Source organism: Sphaeramia orbicularis, chromosome 3, assembly GCF_902148855.1.
Source record: "Sphaeramia orbicularis chromosome 3, fSphaOr1.1, whole genome shotgun sequence".
In the NCBI taxonomy this organism is placed as follows: domain Eukaryota; kingdom Metazoa; phylum Chordata; class Actinopteri; order Kurtiformes; family Apogonidae; genus Sphaeramia; species Sphaeramia orbicularis.
Window position 1 is genome coordinate 24,486,541 of NC_043959.1, and position 18,121 is coordinate 24,504,661.

The 18,121-nt window shown below is 36.8% G+C and overlaps 1 protein-coding gene and 1 long non-coding RNA gene across 2 annotated transcripts in view; both read left to right on the forward strand.

The window, feature by feature from the left end:
- Nucleotides 1–18,121, forward strand: part of adamtsl3 (ADAMTS-like 3) — a 786,695-nt gene that overhangs the window by 273,329 nt on the left and 495,245 nt on the right. The window lies entirely within an intron of this gene.
- Nucleotides 6,202–10,873, forward strand: LOC115413382 (uncharacterized). The gene is made up of 3 exons (XR_003934460.1): nt 6,202–6,212; nt 6,270–6,273; nt 10,668–10,873. It is a non-coding gene; the product is annotated as an uncharacterized LOC115413382 (long non-coding RNA).

Consider the following 18,121-nt stretch of genomic DNA (forward strand, 5'->3'; position numbering starts at 1 on the left):
TTGTTTTTGGTTCAGTTTGTTTGTTAACACTTTAGCAGCAAAACTATTAGTTCAATTCATACCAAATTGGGTTTACATATTGCCAGTGCCCCAGGTTAGATGTCATTACATTTTGGGAAAAGTAGGTCAAAGTTCAAATTTCTTTAATGATTTTTAAATTTAAAAAAAAAATTTCTCCATTTACTTATAATGGCTGAAATTTGTCTATGCTGACATCGGCACACACATAGACATGATTACATCAGCTGGATCGATGCTAAAATAGGTTAGAGTACGTGCAAGGGGCGGGGTTTGTTGTGCCTGGCACCACTTGTTTTCTTTTTTAACCTGCCCCCCCCCCCCCCTAAGTGGAGACAAGGGGAATTGTTTTTGATTCGGTTTGTTTGTTTGTTTGTTAACACTTTAGCAGCAAAAGTATGGGTTGAATTCATACCAAATTTGGTTTATAGATTACCAGTGCGCCAGAATAGATGTCATTACATTTTGGGAAAAGTAGGTCAAAATTGAAATTTTTTAAATGATTTTTACATTTTTTCTCCCATTGACTTTAATGGCTGAAATTTGTCTATGCTGACATCAGCACACACATAGACATGATGACATCAGCTGGATCGATGCCAAAATAAGCTACAATACTTGCGAGGGGCGGGGTTTGTTGTGCCTGGCACCACTTGTTTTCTTTTTTACCCCGCCCCCCCCAAGTGGCAACAAGGGGTATTGTTTTTGGTTCAGTTTGTTTGTTTGTTTGTTTGTTTGTTAACACTTTAACAGCAAAACTATTAGTTCAATTCATACCAAATTGGGTTTATAGATTGCCAGTGACCCAGGATAGATGTCATTACATTTTGGGAAAAGTAGGTCAAAGTTCAAATTTCTTTAATGATTTTTAAATTTTTAAAAAAATTTTTCCCCATTTACTTATAATGGCTGAAATTTGTCTATGCTGACATCGGCACACACATAGACATGATGACATCAGCTGGATAGATGCTGAAATAGGTTAGAGTACGTGCAAGGGGCGGGGTTTGTTGTGCCTGGCACCACTCGTTTTCTTTTTTACCCTGCCCCCCCCTAAGTGGAGACAAGGGGTATTGTTTTTGATTCGGTTTGTTTGTTTGTTTGTTGATACTTTAGCAGCAAAAATATTGGTTGAATTCATACCAAATTTGGTTTATAGATTGCTAGTGACCCAGAATAGATGTCATTACATTTTGGAAAAAGTAGGTCAAAGTTCAAAATTTTTAAAATGATTTTTTAATTATTTATTTTTTCCCATTTACTTATAATGGCTGAAATTTGTCACTGCTGTCTATGTCTATGCTGACATCAGCACACACATAGACATGATGACATCATTTGGATTGATGCCAAAATAGGCTACAATACTTGCAAGGGGTTTGTTGTGCCTGGCACCACTTGTTTTCATTATTTTCTACATAGTAAATTAATACTAAAAACTTAGAAAATGTGTTAAATACACCATAGGTTTTATGTTTTAGATTAGGTTATAATAATAATAATAATAATAATAATAATAATAATAATAATAATAATAATAATAGTATTGGATTGGATTTATATAGCACTTTTCTACACACCCAAAGCGCTTTACATTATTGACCCATTATTCATTCGCTCTCACATTCTCCCTCTGGTGGTGGTAAACTACATTTGTAGCCACAGCTGCCATGGGGAAGACTGACAGAAGCGTGGCTGCCAATTTGTGCCTACAGCCCCTCCGACCACCCCCAAACATTCACACGCATTCATACACCAGTGTGAGTGGCACTGGAGGCAAGGAGGGTGAAGTGTCTTGCCCAAGGACACAACGGACTGACTAAGACAGAGACATTAGAGGTAGCGTCATCTAAAATATGAGCAGTGTAACAGCTGTCTTTTATTCAGCCACAGTGTACTGCTGTATTTTGTGATCTTTGACAGATGGATGCTCATGTGTGGCTGAATGTGTCAGTAGGTGCTCTAGGGATTGCATGTGATTTTATTAAACACACACAAGTTTGATTGAGAATTTGATCATTTTAAATAACCAACTGTGCAGGACTTCCATTGGTAAAGACCCCCTCGTATTGTGGTTTGTATAATCCAGAAATATGTCACATTACAGAACCACAATACTTCTGCGATAGTTCTACCGGCCAACATCTTCGGTCCTCAGTGTGCACTTGGGACCGGCAATTGAGACATTCTTCAAGATGGTGCACAAAGATTGATTTCTAGGTCACAATTGAGCAATCAAAAAGTCGATGAGGCGGAGAACAGGGAGCTGTGAAGAGCCTGTAGAGTCAGCAGTACTATTCATGAAATTTACATTAAAAAAGGTGGATTTTCCGACAGGCGACTTCAACCGTTATATTACTGGACTCTGAAGCATTAGGCCTGATGTGAGCTTGGATTTCAATGTGTTTCACTGCAGCTAGTGTTTAGCATTAGTTCAGATCCAGAGTCGAACTGTAATACAATCAGGACCACCAACTGAGGCGGCTGTAGAATTATTGTTACAGCGGTAGAAAAGGCGTTTTTGAACACAACATGCATTTGTGATATATTACAGTAAAAATCCCTCGTAAGTTATTGAACTCTGACAAGTATTGTTCCTTTCTCCTAACCCACTGCTTCCTTCTTTCTGCACATGCTCTTTCCTGTCGAGGTAAAAACGGGATTTTTCAGCAGATAATGAAACACATCCAGGACATGATGTGATGAAACTGTCAAGAATTTAGTTTTGTTATTCTTTCCTGTTCACACACACACACAAAAAAGATGAATTAAAAACTGCATTTGTTTGTGTCTGTCTGCTGCAGTCACATGTTTTGAAACACAAACACACACACACACACACACACACACACAAAAAAGCTAATATTTCATCATAATATTTGAGATTGAGTGTCCAAAAACATTTTTTTTTTACCTCTATTGATGAGTCTGGTTAGTTTAACCAATGAAAACCTGGTGCTACTTTTGTGGCACTTCACAAATGAATTTTTCCTCTTTATTTAACCTATCTTAAATGTTTTACCACCATTTATTATAATATTATCCCCTGAATTAATTTTTTTTTCAGTGAAAATAAGATATTTTCCCACATTGAATTCACTAATCATGTTGAAAGTTTGGAATATTTCAACTTGTTTTGCACCTTACAAGTTTATTTCAGCACATTACACTTATTATCCAGATTCTATCCACATCTTTTTATACTTCTAATTTATAGAGTACATTGTATAGTGTTTGCTCTTATGTTATATTGTCTTTACTCGTGTTTGCTGTGATATTATATTATTATCAAATGTGTGGCATGCTGTGGCTACACTGTAATTTCCCACTTTGGGATGAATTAAGTACATCTATCTGTCTGTCTGTCTATCTATCTATCTATCTATCTATCTATCTATCTATCTATCTATCTATCTATCTATCTATCTATCTATCTATCTATCTATCTATCTATCTATCTATCTATCTATCTATCTATCTATCTATCTATCTATCTCTGTCCATCCATCCGTCCATCTATAAAAAACTGAGATTAAAGTTGAGGATTATTATATCAGAAACAGAGACAATGAAAGAAAAAGTGACTTTTTCAGCAAATATATCATTAACTGAACATAAACCAAGTGTGATTGATTGATCACACTTGGTTGATTAATCCAGCTCCATGGGTTTTACTGGTGAATCAATGTTGTAGAAGATGACGGTGTTTCCATGGTAACTACGGAGCCTCTGAACATCCATATGGGTCATATCTGATGACCATGAAAAGATGAAAAACTGCATTTTACACCAATTATGTACATGTATTGACAGGATTAGTGGATTAACAGGTATTAAACAGTTTACATCAGTAGATGGTTCTGGTCAGTGATGGATGTTTTTGGTCTTTATATGTTAAAGGTCACTCCAGTTACCTGATGATGACAAGATGACATATTGAAAATAACCTGATTGCAACAGACAAGAGATGTCTGGGCTGCTTGTGGTTTCGTAAAACTGTACAAAACTTCCTAATTAACCCTTTCAGACCCTGACATAGCCCTATGTGTCTTGTAAATCTCTGTCTTGTGGATGACCTGGATACTGGCTGGAATACTCCAGACCCTTCTCACTTTCCTCACTGCCTCTTTCCAGCAGTGCAGCTTCATACACATTTGTAGTCCAACTCCGCCCACTGAATGATTCTGAAAGCTGATGTGAGTACAGGGAGCTTAGTGGCCATAGGTAAACACTTTTAACCCATAAAGACCCAAACAGCTACCGGTGACCAATGTCATCTACAGATCTAAACTGTTTAATACCTGTTGATCCATTAATTCTATCAACACGTGTAAATAATTGGTGTAAAATACAGTTTGTCATCTTTTCATGGTCATCAGATATGACCCATTTGGACGTTCAGAGGCTCTGTAGTTACCATGGAAACACTGTCATCTTCTACAACACTGATTCACCAGTAAAACCCATAGAGTTGGATCAATGACAGTGGATGGACACACTGGGTTTATGTTCAGTTAATGATATCTTTGCTGAAAAAGTCACATTTTCTTCCATTTTCTCTGTTTCTGATATAACAACCTTCAACTTTAATCTGAGCTTTGATGAACATCCACATGATCAGTGAATTAAATATAGGAAAAGACTTGATTTTCAATGGAAAAAAATTAATACACAAAGGAGAATATTGTAATAAATGGCGATAAATCACTTAAGAAAGGTTAAATAGAGATGAAAATTAATCTGGGAAGTACCATAGAAGTAGCACTGATATAATAACCCTCAACTTTAATCTGAGTTTTAACCCTTTCATGCATACTGGTCACCACAGTGGACAGTTCCTCTACAGCTGTTCTCTTGTATATTCATGGATTTTGTTGTTTTACTTGCATATCAACCAGCACAGTGGATACTTATGCACCATCCCATAATACACTGCTTACTGTAACATTCCTGTTCTTGATAAACCTGATCTGCAGCAACATATTTGAGTGTGAATCAATTGCTAATTGTTATTAGACAGTAATTAACAGTTGTTTTTTTTTTTTTTAAGTTGTTGTGTTTTGTTTTTTGCATATTATTTGAGTGAGTAATAACTACTGTTATAGTATGTTAAAATGCATGAAAACATGAGATTAGCAACATTAAAAAAAACTTATTTCATAGTTTTTACACAGTATGACAGTAAATGCATGTTTCTTTGCTTCAAAAATTAAACGCATGGTGTCCAGCTGAGTGGAAATTTTTGTAACTCCATGAAAAATAGGTTCATAAAAAAGAAAAAAAAAAAATCACTTTGTTTTTTCATGCCTAAAAAGGAATAAAAACACTCAGGAAAAAAATCTTGATTAAGGTTCTAATAATTCATGCATGAAAGGGTTAATGAAAATCTACATGATCGGTGAATTAGATACAGGAATATACTGGATTTTCACTGAAAAAACACAAAAAATATAAAGGATAATGTAGTAAGAAATGGTGATAAATCAGTTAAAAATGGTTAAATAGAGAGAAAAATTCATTTGGAAAGTGCCACAAAAGTGGCACTGGATCTTTATGGGTTAATTTGTGAGTTATTTTTTAATATATTAACAGAATCATTTATCAATGGCCATGCAGCAAGTTGGTGGAATTTGCTTTCAGTACATCATATTACAGCTCACATCATCTGTAAAGAGAGCACTCACAAAAAAACAGCACAATATAGACAGAGACATTACATACACTGCAAAAATCTAAATCTGACCAAGTGTATTTTTCTCATTTCTAGTCCAAATATCTTATTACATTTAAAATAAAATATAATCACCTTAAGCAGGGGTGTCAAACTCAGATCCTCAAGGGCCAGTATCCTGCATGTTTTAGATGTTTCCCTCTTCCAACACACCTGATTCAGATGATGAGCCTATCATCCAGCTCTGCAGAAGCCTGATAACGACCGTCAGGTGTGCTGGAAGAGGGAAACATCTAAAACATGCAGGATACCGGCCCTCGAGGACCGGAGTTTGACACCTGTGACCTAAAGAGTAACTTTTCAGTGAGATATAAGAGCTTTTTTTACGCAATAGATCTGGATATTAATTTCCATGTATGAGTTTCAATTTTGTATCATATTTGATACTTCAGGTCTCAATGCTCAAATATTATTTTTTACCAAAAAAAAAAAAAGCATAATATAACGCAAACTTGTTGAACACGTTGGTAATCCCTTTTCAAAATTGGCAAAGTTCTGCCTCCTTACTCATTAATGACAGACTTGTAGTGTCACTGGAAAGGCCTTGAAAAACTTGTCCATGCATTTATCTTTAGTCGAGTTGACTACTGTAATAGTATCTTCTCTGGTCTGCCTAAAAAGTCTATCCAATGACTGCAGCTGATCCGGAATGCTGCTGCTCGAGTCCTCACTAAGACCAAGAGAGTGGACCACATCAGTCCAGTTCTGAGGTCTCTACACTGGCTTCCTGTCTCTCAGAGAATACAGGGTGGGGAAGCAAAATTTACAATATTTTGAGGCAGGGATTGAAAGACAGTGTATGACCAATTAGTTTATTGAAAGTCATGAGAATTTATTTGCCACAAGAAAATTGACATAATAGAAAATGTTTTTATTCTATGTGTCCTCCTTCTTTCTCAATAACTGCCTTCACACACTTCCTGAAACTTGCGCAAGTGTTCCTCAAATATTCGGGTGACAACTTCTCCCATTCTTCTTTAATAGTATCTTCCAGACTTTCTCGTAATAGTTTTGCTCATAGTCATTCTCTTCTTTCCATTATAAACAGTCTTTATGGACACTCCAACTATTTTTGAAATCTCCTTTGGTGTGACGAGTGCATTCAGCAAATCACACACTCTTTGACGTTTGCTTTCCTGATTACTCATATGGGCAAAAGTTTCTGAAAAGGTATGGATAATAGTGTTAGGTATGATTATGACATCAATATATGTTTGGTTTCAAAACAGTTGACGTAGTGCCTGCTGAGAAAAAACAACTAAATGTTCATTGTAAATTTTGCTTCCCCACCCTGTAGACTTTAAAATTCTTTTGTTAGCATGTAAAGAACTGAATGGTTGAAGCCCAAAATACATCAGAGACCTTCTAGTCCAGTATGAACCATCCAGACCACTCAGGTGGTCTGGTGCAGGTCTGCTCTGTGTTCCCAAAGTCAGAACTAAACATGGAGAATCAGCGTTCAGTTTCTATGCTCCGTATATCTGGAACAAACTACCAGAAAATATCAGGTCTGCTGAGAGTCTGAGTTCTTTTAAGTGTAGGTTAAAAGACTCACCTGTTCACTGCTGCCTTTGACTAAAAGGCTTTTGACTTTTTAAATTTTATTCTCTTTTGAAACTCTGCACTGCAACTCTTACTTTAGTATGTGTGTGTTTTTATTTTTATTTATTTTTTTGGATTTTATGTGTTGTTTTCTTACTTGCTGTTTTTAATCACCTTTTATATGTTTCTTTTATAATGTTTTAAATGTGTTTCTTTTTCCCTGTCATTGTATTTCAATGTCTTGTGTGAAGCACTTTGAATTGCCTTGTTGCTGAAATGTGCTATACAAATAAACGTGCCTTGCCTTGCCTTGGTGAACAAATTCCTCCCCCCCTGGTGGATTATCTGTGTATCGCATGTATCTAATTATATACATCAGGTTTTTCAATACAAAAAATATCACTCAATTAAACAAAACAAAAAAAATCTTAAATTAGGCAAAAAAAAAATCTGCGAGCGGAACAAGTGAAAATTATCTTGGTAAGATTTCTCGAAGATTTTTAAGATCTGTTGTCTAAAAATAAGTTCTTATATCTCATTGAAAAGTTCCTCTTTAGGTGATTATGTCTTATTTTAAGTGTGATGAGATATTTTGACTAGAAATGAGAATGTTTTTTTTTTTGTTTGTTTTTATATTTATTTTTATTTTATTGTATTTCTCTCAAATTTCATTTTATTTCTTGATGTATAATCAAATCTTAATGTATTTTAATATTGTATTTTTTCAATCAATGTGAAGCACTTTGGGCTACAATTTCTGTATGAAAGGTGCTATACAAATAAAGTTTATTTTTATTATTATTATTATTATTATTATTATTATTATTATTATTATTATTATTATTATTAAAAATACATTTGGTCAGATTTTAATTTTTGTCGTGTAAGGACAAATACACAGTACATCAATCAAAAACAGCCAAATGCAGGTTGTTTTTCTTCATGGTCTGGCTCAGTGTCCTTATGTCAGAGGGAATAAAGCTCTTTTTTTTAGATAATTAATTTACATTTAACATCAGGTGGATATAAAATTCCCTGTATAATGAGACAGCGCTCCCCTTGATCAGCTGCCGTTGTGTGTTGACCTATGGATCTCAGCTCAACCATGGTATACTACTGTACCGAGCTGCTCCGCATAGCAATCAGGACTTTAATGTGTTTCTCAGTAGCGCTTTAGCAGCAGCTGTTCAGAACCTTTCTCTTCTCTCCCCACCTCCCCGATCCTCCGCCTGGTTGTGGACTCTTACAATCTGTGGCGATCTGATTCTTATGCTGCAGCAGTCTTTCACTGTGGATTGTGGGTCCCTGTTTGCTCAGTAAAGTGCTCTGTGGAGCTGTGCTGTGGCCTGCTTTCTCTCAGCCTTGGCAGGATTGTCTCATTGGATGTTCCATTATCTCTGTCCCAGTGTCAGATGCCGGACCAGGTATCTCACAGCGGTCGCACCGGGAAGAAATGATGGCGTTACGTGGTGTGTAAAGCCGCAAAACACACCGGGGTTGTTCACATGTGTTTTTGGTGATCCGATCACAAAGAGACAGCTGTAAGCGTTCCTGCTCACACGTTGAATTACAATGTGGCTGCTCGTACATCTCCAGTGATCACATCTCACTTCCCTGCTCATCTGTAGCCCAGAAAAATAAACAGCTCAAGCTTCACTTCAGGATTAATGCATAAAGAGCACGTGTTACTTTTGTGTCATCTCACAAATGAGTTTTTCCTCTTTATTTAAGCCTTCTTAAAGGGGTCATATTTTGCTAAACCTATTAAATTTGCTGTTTTTAAAATGTAATATGCCGATAACATAATAACTGGACAATAATGTAATAAAAGTCCTGGACCGATAATGTTATAACTTTTGGTTTATTAATAACTTTGGTTATTGGCTTGGTACAAAAAAAAAAAAAAACTTCACAAATATAATAACTGAGCCAATAACGAAATAATATGTTAACATCACTGTATTTAAGGTTCGTTTATTAGATATAACTGTGATAAAACCTCCCTCTCTCTCTCTCCATGTATTTGTCTATTTAACTTGATGGTTAATATCCTCTCTAGTCCTGCCTGCTGCTCCTTAGCCTTTCAAGCTATCATTACTGGCTAGTTATTACATTATTGGTCTATTACATTTTAAAAATGGCAAATTTATTACGTTACTGGTAGGGATGCACCAATAACACTTTTTTCCGGACCGAGTATGAGTACAAGTACTTACATTTGAGTACTTGCCGATACCGAGTACCAGTACGAGTACTTAATAATCCCATTCCAGTTCTTAGTTCCTTTTGTAAATGTGCTTTATTGTCGTTGTCATTAGTCTGACTGGAACGAAGTGCTGCTACTGACATTTAATGTGTTGGAATGAGCGTTTCTCAATCAATCCACCGGGGGCGCCGCTCTTAATTTACCATACTGGACAAATACCACAAAGAAGAGTAAAGTTTTTTGAGAAGAAGAAGAAGAAAGTCAGTAATAACAAACATGGAGACGACAGAGGTAACACTAATGTGATACTAATGTTGCAGCGTTTTTGCTGGTAAGGATTAAAAGCTTAGCTTCAGCAGGAAGAGAAAAGAGAAATGAGCGATAAGTTTCGTTTTCACTTCCGCTGGCAGGGGTCCGCACCGCTCCGTACTCCCACTGGTATTTTCTGTCTGGGTACGCATCCACCAGCACCTGGAAAACAGATGGAATGTACGCAGAGGACGGACAGAACGCTGCGTCTGTATCTGTCTGTGTCTTTAACGTTACTTGCGGTCAGCGTTACTTTTATCACCGTCATTTTCTCTCTTTAACCCCAACTGGTCAAGGCAGACGGCCATCTTCCAGGAGTCTGGGTCTGCTCGAGGTTTCTGCTGTTAAAGGGAAGTTTTTCCTCGCCACTGTCACCAGTCACAAGTGTTTGCTCCTGGAGGATTCTGTTGGGTTTCTGTAAATTGGCTTAGAGTCTGGTTTTGACCAACTCTACTGTATATATAAAGTGTCATGAGATAACTTTTTTGTGATCTGGCGCTATATAAATAAAATTTGATTGATTGAGTGATTTGATTGGTTTTCCCCTGTAAGTCGCTTTGGAAAAAAGTGTCTGCCAAATGCATAAACATAAACATTTATTTTGAAAAATCTCCACACTCTTCACACTCCCCACACATTAATCCACCGCCGTGTACCTGCTGCACTGAACTGTGAGTGTCACACGGCCATAAGTGGTATCAGTGCATTTGTATCGGATTACTTTTACGAGTATAAGTATGAGTACACACACTGAGTATTGGAGCCGATGCCGATACTTGTATCGGTATCAGTGCATCCCTAGTTACTGGCCATTATTACGTTATCAGTCGTTATGTCATTGGCTTCCGTAAAGGGTCATAGTCATTAGTCTTTGGTTCATTTATTTGTGTATTTGGACCCTAATAGTTCATACAGTTTGAATTTGAACCCTCCAGGTGCTGCAGAGCTATCTTTATACTCATTTTGGTAATAATCGAGTGGATTTCTACAATCTGTTTTAATTTCTTCTTAATTTGTTACGTTTACAACTAGTTACGTCATGACATTTGCACATATAAGGTCAAGACTTCCGATGAACATTTCTCAGAGTACACCATAATTTGTTTATCAACAGCCGCGGTTGTAGTAAAAACTGAAAATATGTCCAAACTTCAAGCCGATTACATAAAATGTTCAGTTGTTGGTCGTATTAATGAACTGAAGTGGTTGAACGGGACAGAGGAGCACAGCCAACAATCCGGAAGAGGGTGGGGTCATTTGCATTTAAAGGGCCAGCGCTCAAAATGACCTTTCTGGTGTCATTATTCAGAAATAGGATGAAGATGGACCTGTGGAGTTGAATTAATGAAGAATTCAGACCCAAGCAGAGCATTTACACTTTATGTAGACCGCAGGGAAATGTTTTAAAATACATAATTCCATTTAAAAAAGCAAAATATCACTCCTTTAAGTGATTTATCACCATTTATTATATTATTATCCTCTGAATTTTGCATTTTTCAGTGAAAATCAGGTGCTTTCCCATTAATGAATTTACTGATCATGTAGATTTTCATAAAAAGCTCAGATTAAAGCAGTGTATGACTTTTATCACACATTTTTTTTTTTTAATTTGTAAAACCTGAGTGATAGCCTAATTACCACTAATCCATTAGTCTTTCTTTACTTAAGCACCTGATTCACTTCCCTCATGATAAACAACTTAGAAGATGACTCCATAAACACAGTCTGCTTGTTTACATAACAAACCATAAAGTCACTCCGGCCTTTTCAGACATTTTGTCACTTTTGTGATTTTCAAATGTTTGGAAAAGTTTCTGTCACTGAAACATAATTTATTGCCTATTATGCATTCATATATTTATTAAAATCAACTTTTGTACTTGCGTGCCTACTTTTTTTTGGTAGAGAATGTACCTGTTGTGTGTAGTAGACATGAAGTCAAGGTCTGGGGGGAAAAAAATAGCAGTTTTGAAAAAGTCTGGAGTTTTTATTTGGATAAAGAACAAACACCCTGATCCCAGTATCAGTACCGTTCAAAGGCAGCTGTGCTTCTTTGAGTGTTAAGAAGCTGCTCAAAAATCCTCATCTCTGATTGGTTGGCTCATATTGGCTCATGCCTCTTGAGTTAAAAGCGCTAAATGTCTGAGAACCTTAATCTACTCCAATGTCTTCATGGCTATGTTCAGACTGCAGGCAAATGTGGCTTAATCAGGGTTTTTTTTTGCCCATATGGGACGTGTATTTGATCTGTTAAAGACAGTTTGAACAACACAAATCTGATTTTTTTCAAATCGACCCAGGCCACTTTCATATGTGGTCCTAAGTCTGATACGTATTCTTCAGTCTGAATGGCCAGGTCATGGTTATCCAACCTTTATGTCATTGAAATGTGATAAACATCACAATTCGGCATCCCATAAGGAAAAATATATTTACATCCATAAATACAGTACGTACCTGTGTGGTCATGTATTACATCAGGACCTCTTTTGCGCATGCGGGTCACTTCAGGGTCTGTTGAGCTGCATTATGTAATAAATTCCCATCATGTAATAAAAGTTCAAAATGTAATAAGAATGTCACGTCATCTTGTAATAAAGCCGCATTATGTAATAAACTGACGCATTTTGTAATAAACTACCTCAGTGCATTATGTAGGAAATTTTTTACATTGTTAAAGACACTTTCCCGAGTTTTTTTTTTTTTTTTTTTTCAGCTGCCATAGACACTTTATATTGACCGAAATATATTCAGCAAAATACATTTTATTTGCAAGTTAGCCACCGAAGGTGTGACGGTTTAGCTCTTTTTTATATCTAGAAATGTTGTTTACATTGTTAAAGACACTTTCCTGAGTTTTTTTTTTTTTTTTTAACTGGCATAGACACCTTATATTGATGAAAATATTTTTAATTTGCCTTAAAAAGGTGGTTCTGTTTAGAAATAAAGCCATTTATTGTTCAACATCAGCATTTTCTACTTTGTGTGTGCATGTTGGAGTGTGTGGACTAATCACATGGATCTATCTATCTATCACATTTCAAAGGCTGATCCGGATCTGATCCAGAAGGCGGATTTTATTTTAAAAAATAAATGTAGCATTTGTATCACCGATTATGTGGGGAATTTTTGCGCTTGGCGGAGGTCTGCGCTCTCCGAGTGCTTTTCTAGTTGTGAATGTAACGCTAATAGGTAGGCTATCATTACCACTACTACAGCTACTAATCTGCAGGGCTACTTCAATTAAAGAGGGGGAAAAAAAATCTACTTGAGTGTCGTTATTACGTAACGAACCATGTTATTACATTTTCCAGAAAATAAAAATGTGTCAAGTGCATTTTGTAATAAATTTCTCAAATTGTAATAACTTACTACATAATGCGAAAAAATTTACTACATAATGCATTGAGGTAGTTTATTACAAAATGTGTCAGTTTATTACATAATGCAGCTTTATTACAAGATGATGTGACATTCTTATTACATTTGGAACTTTTATTACATAATGGGAATTTATTACATAATGTGGCTCAACAGGGTCGCATTCAGTTCATACTCAAAAGTGATAGAAGTCACATTTAATGTGCACGCAAAAAATTGCATTTCTCCAAAACATCTGAATTGTGCATTAAGAACCTGTTGTCTGAACGTAGCCCATGTCAAAAAAAAAGGTCCCAAACTATTCATAAAGTGACTTCGTAGAAAGCTGTAAATCTGTGGGTCGTGAAGGGGTTAACAGTCCGTCAGCTCCTTATCCAAAAACAGTGTCTGATAAACATTTCATTTCATGTTTGCTCTTTGACAGAGCCGCTAATGTGCACAGTGACAGACTCTGATTTGTAACTGAATTGCCTTTTCTGTGTTTTGGCCTTTAGAAATGCCACTTACGGCGAGGAACAAAAGTTTTCTCTCTCTCTCTCTCTCTCTCTCTCTCTCTCTTTCTCCTCTCTCTCTGCTTTTCATTATTAAGTGCTGAGTGATAACATGGATACAGTGCTCGCCGTGCAGCCGTGACATGAAAATTGCAACTCACTGATTGACGACTTTGCTAAACAACACAGAAAAAGTCAGTATCATTGTGCAACCTTTTGCTTTGACAAAGTCTTTCATTAGATCGGATTTAGGCTCTTTGTGTGTTTTGTCGTGTACGAGGCGTTTGCAGACGACTGCTTGGAAAAGCTTCAAATGTTTGATCAGTGAACGCATTCCGACAGTTTCTTACCGCTCCTGTCCATGCAAATGAAGTGATTTATGGAAAATTGCTGTTTGTTGATGTTTTCTTCCAAATGCTTAATGCTCATGCACTCCACAGGCGATGCATGTAACACCCTGCTCAGCGTATTTACACACACACAGGCTAACGCTTTAAGTTTTAGAATGGTTCGGGGCAGCGTGGGTCCATGTGCAGCCTATTATCTGATCAGGGCTGCGCAGTAGTTGATGGTCACGCCAGAAACAGAGGCTCTGGTAATGCATCACGCTGGAGTCGGACATCTATTACACAAACTATCAACCTGATGACTGCTATGTAAATACTCTGCTCGTTATTCTCGTCCGACCCACCGAGGCTGGAGTCTTCTTTTATCTTCTGGGCGCTCCGGCCTGCTCCCTCTGCTGATGACGGCCTGACATGTGCATCTAATCACCGTTAGCAACCAGATATATGCCATCTCCCAACCCTTTCACCCCACACACAAACACTCACACACACATGCCCCTTTCCACTGCCTTCAGATCTAGTAATAGCTAATAGCTGGAACATTCTTGCGGTGATTCAGTTTTGCGGAGGCTGTCCACCTCCATTTTCTAGGTTCTACTGAATGCAGGGTGTTGTTTCCTGAAAGCCTCATGCTGTGCAACTGAACCGCAGTGTATTACCGACACGCCGTCCTACCACTAAACGACACAAAAGGTTCATTGCCGAACGCACCCAAAACAACATAGGTATGAATTTTGCAGGGAAACAAAACAGAACGAAACTATTGAATTTAGAATGAGTCGATGTCATAGCAGGGGTGTCGTTGTGTTCAGACACTAAAACAGCTGTTGAATTACTGCCATATCTGCTGCTGTTTTGATCCATTATTCACCTCCTCATCTCATAACAGTTACTGTATTGCACTACCACTGCCTTTGTAAATACACTGATATAGAGTCAAAACACAGCATTCGAAAACTCTCTGATAGGACATTTTAGAGACAGTTTGATAGATTAGTGTTGTTAAATGACCCACAATTCATTTTTGCTTTAGTTGGACCATATGGGATTATCCAAAACAAGGAGATACTTTATATTGAAAAAATGTTGGAATGGCAATCAATTAAAGTTCGCTCTCTGATGGGACATTACTGTGTTTTGACTCTATATACTCTTTATATTCTATTATACAGGGGTTGGACAAAATAATGGAAACACCTTAAAAAAATCAACAAAATATAATTTAATATGGTGTAGGTCCGCCTTTTGCGGCAATTACAGCCTCAATTCTCCGAGGTATTGATTCATACAACTTGTGAATTGTTTCCAAAGGAATTTTAAGCCATTCTTCAGTTAGAATACCCTCCAACTCTTTTAGAGACGATGGCGGTGGAAATTGACGTCTTACTTGAATCTCTAAAACTGACCATAAATGCTCAATAATGTTGAGGTCTGGGGACTGTGCCGGCCATACGAGATGCTCAACTTCATTAGAATGTTCCTCATGCCATTCTTTAACAATTCTAGCTGTATGGATTGGGGCATTATCATCTTGAGGTGAAGGTGTTTCCATTATTTTGTCCAACCCCTGTAGTTTAGTCTTTTTAACACTTATACTTATTCTTGTTGTATTTTTACCTCTTTTTTAAAAAAAAAAAGTTCATGGAATTTAGTGTCACAGTTCTCTGTATGTCCTGTGCATGTAGCGAATTGACAATAAAAATAAATCTTTGAATCGTTTTAGTTCCCCTTTTTTGTTCTGTTCAGGAAAAAAAACATATTAACATTTTTTTTGATGCAGCTAAAACAGTGGTTTATAACCTTTTTTGGCTCGTGATCCCATTTTAATATCACAAATTTCTGGTGATGAAAGTCATACGCTGCTTTAAGTTCTGCCAAAGGTACTGATGCATTGGATTGTAGAGATATGAACTGAATTTTTTTTTACCTCCTAAGACCCAGGAAATGTCAGCAAAATACAAGTTGTTGTTGTTGTTTTTTTTTTTTTTTTAATTAAATAAGTGCCTGTATTGGAAACATCATGATGCAACAGTTTTTTCAGATGCAGTTTTTAAAATTTTTATGGAATGTCCTTTGTGGTGGACAGTTTTCTTTTCTTTTTTTTTGTATAAAGTTGTGAAACTCTTATCCACAAATGTGGACAGAAAACCCATAGCTGAATCATAGGAGGTTAAAGCTTTTTTTTTTTTTTTTTTTTTTTTTTAAGGCAGCTCCCCATTGGTTCTGCCCCTGTGCATTATTCACGTAATAAAAAATTTCAGTGTGGTGCATTTATGGCGATTTTTTTATTTTATCTTTTAATTAATTTGCACCTCTCTTGCTTATAAGTAATACACAAAATGCAATTAATATTATGAGCATGACCAGTACTGGCAGGATGTGATTTGTCAAAAAAAAAAAAACAGAGGGGGGGATGTTTTTTTTGTTTTTTTTTTTTTTGTTTTTTTTTTTTGGCGTGGTGTGGGGTTAACGTCCAACTCCCAGGTTCTATTCCTCTCTTATACAACAGATCTTACACAAAATTTTCACAACTGGACACACAAATGCTGGGCCCCCGTTAAGTTGTCACGTTTAAGCCCCCACCCACCCTTTTACGGTGTCCCAGTGCATGGGGACGTTCGCAAATTCCGAGACTGCCGACAGTTCGGTTCAGGTTAACGTTAGTGCCAGTAATGTAGGATATGGGTGGAAGAAAAAGAAAACTGTCACAACCTGCCTGTTATTTACGTTGGTTGGTTGCCCCCCCAAGGATGAAATTAATTGATCAGAAGTAGGGATGCAAAACCAGATCCCCCCAACAAATTGAGTGCTGGTCCCCTTTAATACATGTAAGATACTAATAATTCTCTAATAGGTCATTGGAGTTGTTATTTATGGGTTCAGATTCCCTCACATCACCTAGTTTGGTTAAAGCTCATGTAAGTCCAGGAGCCAGTTTTCACTTTTAGCAGTAGATCATTAAGAGATGGTCGGACTGGACTGTGTCTCTCTTCAGGTTGCAGCTGACTGGACGGCTGCCAGTGCCAGAATAGGAACCCGCTGAGCCATTAATATATCTTGGTTGGTGTACAGTAAAAGCAGCCAAATACAGTATGACAGGATGATCAAGCAAGTACAGTATAAATGTTTCCTTTGTGAAAAGTTTCAGAAGTTTGCTGCTGTAATGTCAGAGTGGCAAACTTACAAAAAAAACACATCCAGAAGGTATAGAGGAGGCTGTTGGCTCTACAAAGCACAGGGATTTGGCACTATAGATTTACAAGTGGGTGTGTTATGCTCAAAACAATGAAAGTACTGAAACACTTTGTTAAGCTATAGGAAAAGATCAGGACGGATTTAATTCATGCGATAGATCATAAACAACATCCAAAAAGCTTAATAAAAATAATGGATTAGATTTCTACAGTCATGGAAAAAATTATTAGACCACCCCCTTTTTTTTTTTTTTTTTTTTCAGTTTCTTGTTCATTTTAATGCCTGGTCCAACTAAATGTACATTTGTTTGGACAAATATAATGACAACAACAAAAATAGCTCATAACAGTTTAATTTCAGAGCTGATATCTATCCATTTTTCATGTTTTCTTGATAATAACCAAAATCATTTCAGTTCTTCCATAAATATCTATGGCATTGTACTGACAAAAACACTGTTTTTACGCAATCCATGTTTTCTTTTCTGTATGTTTTAGTCACATGATACACACAGGAGTTAGTGCTTGATTGCATAACCATTGTTTTTCATGACTTTTGATGGTTTAAAAAATGTTTTTCCGTGACTGTATAGCACTTTTCAAGTTAATTCAAGCTGATGTTGAAAAAGCACTAGAAAAGCACGCAGACCTCCGCCAAGGCAGATCAGCCCCCCCCACCCACCCACCATGACCACCAAAATTGTATCACTTCTTCGTTGTGCTGGTATCAATATTTTCTGAAAATTTCATCAACCCCCCCCCCGATCACCACCAAAATTGTATTATTTGTTCCTTGTGCCAGTATCAACATTTCCTGAAAATTCCATCCAAATCCGTCCATAACTTTTTGAGTTATCTTACTAACAGACAAACAAACAGACAGACAGTCAAACCCTGAC